The sequence below is a fragment of the Amblyomma maculatum genome, unplaced genomic scaffold (assembly GCF_055883805.1).
Source record: "Amblyomma maculatum isolate TAMU_Amacu unplaced genomic scaffold, ASM5588380v1 scaffold_29, whole genome shotgun sequence".
NCBI classification, from domain to species: domain Eukaryota; kingdom Metazoa; phylum Arthropoda; class Arachnida; order Ixodida; family Ixodidae; genus Amblyomma; species Amblyomma maculatum.
Window position 1 is genome coordinate 867,552 of NW_028146754.1, and position 8,105 is coordinate 875,656.

The 8,105-nt window shown below is 44.2% G+C and overlaps 1 pseudogene; it reads right to left on the bottom strand.

The window, feature by feature from the left end:
- Nucleotides 1-6,783, bottom strand: part of LOC146170883 (uncharacterized) — a 574,420-nt pseudogene extending 567,637 nt beyond the window's left edge.
- Nucleotides 6,784-8,105: the final 1,322 nt, after the last annotated feature.

Here is an 8,105-nt window from a genome sequence, read left to right on the forward strand (position 1 = left end):
CAGCCTTTTGCAGTGCTGCAGATATGGTAAACCAACTAGCCCTCATTGCTGCTTTGCTTGCTGCAGATATCTTGTGTGATAAAGTGTAGGCAGGAGATGGAAGGCTCTTGTCACTTTGCCCTGGTCTGTATTTTTCGAAGTAGCATTGTGGTGGAGTGAAGAGAGGAGCTGAGTGAAGCAGCCCATGGTGCGCAAGACGGGGACAACAGTTCTTTCCTTGGCTGCGTGGACTTCCCTGTGAAGCTACAAAAATATCTGGAAGCCCGCGCAGCAACAAAAGAAAAGCCTTCAGGCAGCCCAGTTCAAGAAGACTGGGCACTCAATGATTCCTTTTCGGAGTAGTGGCGCAGCCTGGTGGCAGAATGTGAACTACTCTAAAGATTGCGACCGCGGAACCGCCGCCTTAACCACAAATACTTCCCGAAAATTTGGATAGACAAGTTCTATAGTGACCTAGCTGGTAGCATGTCTGAGTAAACTAGCTCCTCATATTGGAGTTATTTATAGGCAAACAAAAACTGATAAGGGAATGAACTCACCTGTACAGCGCTATCCCATCACTCCTGCTGTCGCCATACCACCTGGCCCCCGGCACCACATGCTGTCTCATGACAGCCCAAGAACCGCTTCCGTATCCTCGAAAGAGCACACAAACCGCGTTTTCCAAGAGCGTTCAGTGTATGGTTAAGAACCACCATTGGCTAATGCAATAAATTTATATAATAAATAGAAGAAAAGGATAAATAAAATTCGAAAATATTAAACCATAGTAAGCCATACCTGACAAACAGGGCAATATCAGAAGAAAGAACCTTCAAGAGGTAACGAAAGTAAGAAGTTTAAGAATAAAACTTGTTTAAAAAACTACATATAATTTAAGTTATAAGTGAGGTGGATACATAGGCGTGCTGGTAAAAAAATTGTATACTTTGCACTCTTTGATATCCTTACCAAATATGTGTAGCGAAAAGCATATTCATTTATGGCAATTCAATTTCTTTTCGGGATATATATTTTCTCCTTACTGCGATGTTCCTATATATTTCTTCCCAACAGCCTTTGGATCAAGAGCGGTTTCACGTGACCTCTAAACCGTATACGAACACCATTCTGGGCTATGTCCTCTGTACTTCAGATAGTTTCACATGCTCCTAAGTTGTCCAAAATATATTCAAAAAACAAGACGCTACCGAAAAGCCATATAGACTGTGCAGAGATTGTCTAGAAACAGTATACAAAATTGGCGGCGTCAGATGCCACTGATCTTGACTCATCAGAACAAGTCACAGCTTACAGCTAAACCAACTTACAATACCTCCTAGGCCAAAAAGATAAGTGCAGGCTCCATTTCTTTTGTAGGTCATTTCCGTCCCCACCAGGGATATCTTTGTCTGAGAACAATAAAAGTTGAAAGTGTTGGAATTCAAGGGAAGAGGGACAGGGTTGTACTGAGCGCACATGGACAAGATAACCTTGAATGCGCCCTCTTTTATAGAACCAATCATGATTCACCGGTCGAAGTGCTCTGGCAGGTATAAAAAGGCTCCGTTTTAGGACACAAATCACTGATTCGGGGTCACCTCAGAGCGTATTGGTATCTGGAAGCGTCAAGAACGTGACATATAGGCAGAAATGCGCATCTATGTCAAGGTCAGTACAACTGCTTATTTTTAATGCCTTTTCGTAGATTATGTTCGAAATCTCAACTTCTCTTTGCAGAACATAACTAAATTAATGAACCCACGCTAAGTTACTTTTGCAAGCTTTCTTTAATGGGCATGCATGCTAATTGGTGTCTTTATTTGTGGTTTGCAGTGCACAGTGTGTCCCGCAGAGATGCGGTGCTTCGTCTTCCGTGGAGAGCACTATCCTTACTTTCAAGTTTGGGACGTGGAACCAGGAAATATTGTAAGTGCTACCTCACCCTCATTCTGGTCACGTAATTTTTAAGTTAACATGGCATAGGTAGAGCAATTTATGAGGTAATTTAAGAACACCGTAAAAATGCTCGGAATGGAAGATCAACTTGTTGAGGTTTAGACCAGCATATAAAGCTCTTTATTGTTTGTTCCGCGGAATATAGCTGGCTATTGTATAACCCTTATGCACATGTGATCATAGAACGCAGATTTTAATTTCAATTGAAATGAGTGTACGTAACAGTCCGACTTTGTTGAATGTACGTATTCCCTTCGAGCATATTTTATCATCGTTCATCTGATTTCTTGTTCCAAACCATATTAGCCTGTTCCAGTTGACCACTAAAAGGAAGACAGGTATGTATGGGATGTGTATTGATAGGACAGCTATAACATTTAAAATAATTGCATATAAAGAATAATAAAAATGGAGCGGGTAATAGAGGATGTCCCTATCGAAAATCCCACCATAGATTACCTTAAATCCACCATCGTTTTGTGGTGGGTTTATGGTATTTAGAGTGGAAAAACGGTGTCCATGGTCCTTTTTTCGTGTCCATGATGGGCATGCTTTATGGTTGTCAATCTCGACCACCATACTGCCCACTTCATGACCACCGAAAAATAACCATGGCCACCATTTTCCACTCTACCCACCAAAAACACGACTGAATTCGTAGCGCCATGTTGGAGATGGTAGCAAAAGGTGTACATGGTACGTGATCTTGCTTCTGTGGTGGATATGGTGGATGTGGTTCCCTGCGGTGGGGCCATCGTGGGCCAGTCTTTGTGTCAAGGTGGTCAAGGTGGGCGTATACCAAGTGTGTGTGTATATATGCTCTTCCGTTCTTCCAATAAATAAGTTGTCAGTTCTGCGCCGTCGTTGTCCACGTCTCCTCTTTGTCACATTTTTGTGGCGCACTTATATTACAGTCCATCAACAAACCACTTTTGGGCATTCAGTAAAGATAAAAGTTTAATATTCAGGTGTATGCAATAGTGAAAAAAGGCATATGAGACGGTAATGCATTTTTAAGCGAGGACATGTATTTTAAGAAAGGGGTCATTGATTCCTTATAAATGTCGATCAGAAAGAGAAATATTCAAATGAAATTTTGGTAGTCTTGACCCACCCAAAGCCCTGAAGGAAACAAAACAAAGTGCAATTGAGAGACCACACTTGGGAAAAGAGGATAGTAGAACCAATTGCAAAAGAGACTCAGCATATCATTTTATTCATAGTATTCAGTAGTTAGTAAACTGCCATAAATTATGTGCCAATTGCACAAAAGCACAAAATCCGTATCCTGCAAAACTGAACATAGTAGGCTGCAATACTGACAATACTTCTAGCTTAAAGCTTGTGAGCCCAAAATGACAGACAGGAAAACCAGGCATTTGCTTACCAATGTAGAAGCGCTGACCACAGTTCGAAGAGGAGAAGATGACCTCAGTGAGTTGCCTCACAACACCGAGCAAGACGCAGTGCATATACTCAACACTCTGGCCATTGACAAGATCAAGACCTGGAAGAGGAAATAATATAGCTCATTTAATGTCAGGAAAACATCGTAACGATGAAGAATGGCATGCTTGAACTCGTAGAAAATGCATATGGGACAATAAGGAAGTAAGCATAGTTTATGAGAATAAATCGGTCTGAAGAAAAGAATTGAGCTAACCTGGCCGGCTTTCTTTTTTTGGATAGAAAAATAACTCAGCTGACACAATTTTACAAATTTCAACGCTTGTTCATTGCTAGCTAGCTGATCTGAAACTGTTTTGCTGTCCTGCAACTGTATAGCAGTAAATTAAAACCACGTACAACTAGGCTGAAGCAAATTGCATGACAGCTATGATTAATACGTATGCCAGACTGACCTCTACCGTAACTTCAAGCTTCACAGTTGAATGCGGGATATATGCAGAAACCTTCACACCTGCCATTACTGTAGCAGCTGCTCATATAGTTCCTATGGATCTTTGCAATCATAGCTGCCATGCTGGATTAAGAAAAATGGGGGCCCTGAGCTAATGTGCATTTAACCCCCACCCCACCTCCTTCATTGGTGGTTTGTTCTTGCTTCTATACTATACTTCTGCAATATAGCCAATTTCATTTTAACCACATCAAACTAAAAAAAGAATGAGATGTGATCATTTCAATTAGTGAAAGAGTGATACATTAGTTATTAGTCTGCCGCCTATATTTTCCCCCTAAAGCAGGAGAAAACAAGCGATGAAACTATGAGAAATGTAGGGCGCTATTGGTCGTGGCAGTGAAAAAAGATTTTCCTGCTTATCTCATCTATTGTTCAGGTTATATTTTATTTTATGTCATCCACAACCACGGGATTGAGGGATTGACAGGAAACTACTCATACTGCTCCAAATCTAAGCAAGTGCAGTTCACCTCACAAAAAAGGGCCTCCCAATAAAAAAGGGCCTCCCAGAGGGGTAGGGAATACCTGTTTTTGCGGCTCGATAAGGTCTCCCTGCAGCTAAACAAAGACAGATTAGGTGAAGTCCCTGTCTTTTCGTTCTGTTTTTTTTTCTCTATACCAGTTGCTAAAAATTTTCTTATTTGTGGTCCCATATGTGAAGTAGGTTAGAATAATTGGGTGCCCTTCTCTAACCCTTGGAGACAAGGCTCTGGCCTGCAGCCTCCTTAGGTCTCACCTGAATCCAGTGCTGATAGCTTCATGCTGTTATTTGTTGGCAGCAACTGCAGCATTCATCTAGTTCAAACTGCAGCGAGCCTAAATTCTGCCATGAGCCTAACTTGCAAGTGATTACTTCTTCTGATGGTTATCATGTCTCAGAATTCAAATTTCCAGCTATTAAGCCTGAGATTTATCAGTTGAAGACAACAGAGGCACAGTTCTGTGGTCTGTAACGCAGCTTGCCTGCAATAGTAAAAAATTAAAAACCAGTATGATATTTTAAGTGGTGGCAGCTACCAGTGATGAATTAATCACTACGAGTCTGTGCTACCAATTTAGGAGTATTTTGTCGCTCTGTATTATCGGAGCATGAGGAAAGGCTGAGAGTGGTAGCTGTAAGATATATCTAAGCTTCTTCAGAAATGTTTAGTGCTGAAGTTCCTTCTCACAACCAAAAACTACTAGCAGCTATTCCAATGCAAAACACATATAAGCAGGAGAGGAGGTGGAGGAAAAACCAACCTTTCAGGCTGATCAGTGGAGACGGTCCTTTGAAACCATTCATATTTTCAGCATAGTCGACTGCCAACTTCATGTCACGCTCAACCATCTTTGTCGTCCTGGCTTCTGGCTGCTCATGTGTGACATACCGCAGACTCCCTGAAGACCAATGAGAATATAAGGCATATAAGTATAGCTCGTGCAAACTTATGTACTTGAAAACATGCAGTGCCAGTAATGACCCCTACATTCTCACATTCCCTAAACCACTGCATATGACTGCTTACCTTTTATATGCTTTCCTCGGATGAAGTACCATGGGCATCCGAAGTAGCCATTGAAGGCAACCATATTCAACACGGCTGCCCTTGCAGGTGCGTAAACTGACCAGCACAGCACAACAGGTCTAGACAGGTGTGTGCTTGACTCATATTTCCACCTCAATGGTTTGGTGTGGTTAACTTCATGCACAAATTTTTCCAAGAAAAGTTGCATTCTCGGATGGGTTTTTCCAAACCAGAGCCCTGCCAGAATGGGATGTTTGAATCTCAAGTGCGTTGGAAATTCATTAACAATAAACTGCACAGGCCACACTGATGTCTTTGACGACTTCCACACTGGACTTCCATCTGCGTTGACAGTAAGGGTGAGGTCGTCGCTCCCAAGATTTCTGGCCTTCTGCATTCTTGCATAGCAATCGGCACTAGTCACATATGAGATGACTGAGGCAGGCTCTGCAAGCTTCTGCAAGTTGTGATGTAGTTCCTGTTTCGTGCTGTCAATTAGGAAGCGAAGCTGTTTTTCCATATCTAGAAGAATAAAAAATAAGCCTTGGTTTTTAAGTTTTTGAAGGCTTTTTTTGCGCTTGCATTTGGGGCACTGAGCAGATTTTGCATCGACCTTCAGCTCGGACTTGCACTCCTCACAGAAGTAGTAGTACTGTACCACATCTTGAGTTTCCTTGAACCACAGTTTGCGGAATGTGTATGTACTTGGGGGTAAGACATCTTCTCCAAAAATAAAATTGATCAGTTTTGTCAGGTCGCCCAGTGCTGTCCAAGTTAGACCATGAGAAATGGCAAATGCCATGACAGCTGCTACAGCACCAGCCTTAGTGACCTGGGAGTGGGGTAAGGTTTCATTACATAGCTGGGCACTGAACAATGGCAGGTCCTCTTCATTTTCAGATGTGTCAAGTTCGTCAAAGCTTGTTCGAAAGTCATCGTCGAGACTGTCACTGACTTCTGTGCAGTCATTCGAAATGTCATTTTCGGACTTATTACACTGTCGTTATCACTGCGGCAGCTTGAGGGCTCATCGTCGGTCATTGTGCCAGACCCACTGCAATCGTCATGACTCCAGCTGCTAGGCTCGTCGTCGGGCGTGGTGTCGGACTCCACGCTCTCAAACATACTGTAGCTGGTTGAAGGCTCGCCGTCAGTCGTGTTATCGGGCCTGACAGTTCGACTCTGGCTACTTGAAGACTCCCCATAGGCCGGTGCGTCATTGGAGAACGATGCCCCCGACTCACCTCTGCAGTCACCTTTTTGAGCACTTGGGACGTGCGCTTTTGAGTCACTTCGGCCGGCGGCAGTGTCGTGGCCCTTTCGCCGCCTGTAAAAAGTTGAAGCCAGTACGCCGAAGAACGCGCCGCGCTCCAAATACTTCTTACGCCGTTTCCTTGAAACCGGCCCAGGCATTGTCAGAGACACCGCGCACTTCAGGAACGTATGGAATATATGCGAGTTTCTTAGTTTTTCAAAGCGAAAAACCACGCTGCACCTTTTCCTCTGACTGCAAGGCTCGAAAAAGTTCGCCTAGGTTTTTTATATATCTATACAGGCAGCCAACATCTTGCGCCGTCGCCACGCCCGGCGAGCCTCGATCGCTACTACAATACAGCGGCGTAGTACGTCCACGACGTCGTGCCACGGCCGGTCTCGAGGGAGAGCGCGAGAGCGCGCTTCTCGCTCTCCCTTGAGACCGGCCGTGGTCGTGCGTACGTCTTACCTTAGCACTAATATTACTGCTGCTTTAATAATATAATAAATAAATTATTCAGAGTAATAATAAAAATAAAAACTGCGACAAATACGAAATTATTTATGGGTGGAGAAGAAAGAGGCGCTCTCAAAACGCCAAACATATATAATTGTTTTCAAGGGTGAAAGTCGAGTACCACTTTTTTTATAGAGAAAGAATTTCTTTCTCTATGCTAGTTTCTTAAGTTTTCGTGAAGTTTATTTATTTGATAAAACCGACCGGTGCGGGCCCCCCACCCCCCTTTTTTTCTCCGCTTTTAAGGGTGGACGCGACATTTGAAAACCGAAAAATCGCGACATAGTCAGTAGTATGTCTTATACACTACCCTTCCTGTAATTATCAATGCCCAACTTGCTGTAGAAATACTCGAAATTAATTATATGACAAGCGGCGGCAGCCGCGGAGCAGCGAGCAAGCGCCGAAAATTCCTAACTTCGCGGGCGCCATTCCTTTCCCGCCAAACTGAGCGCCGCCATCGTGATCTTGTTTTGTTCGTGAATTTTTGCGCTTTCTTCTGCCACCCTCGGCAGCGTCGACAGCGGCGCGGTCGAGGCGGGCGACAACTTTCTAGTTTCCCGCGCTCAAATTCAAGGCTGCGATTGGGCAAAGCGCGCGCTCCGCGAAAACGCGGAGGATCGAGCGACTGCTATTGGCTGCTGCGCCCGCTGACGCGTTGGTCTCCGCTGGCTACCTCCCCGCGTTGTCTGCTCCGGCTCTTGGCTGTAGTTGGCTGTCTTCGTGCTTCGTGCGTTCTGTTCGCCTTTCGCCATTTTTGCGATTGCCGGATTTACGATCCCTCGTCCTGCCCTCTGAACAGTTTCGAGCAACGTGTTAAACGTTGTGTGGTTGCTCACGGTGCATCGAGATGCGACATGCGTTGTGCACGGAAGCGAAGGCTGTCCTCATGGCGAGGCGCGCCGACGACGACTGTATCGACGCCTGCAGCGTCCTAGCATCTGCTATAGTGGAACTTAGAAAA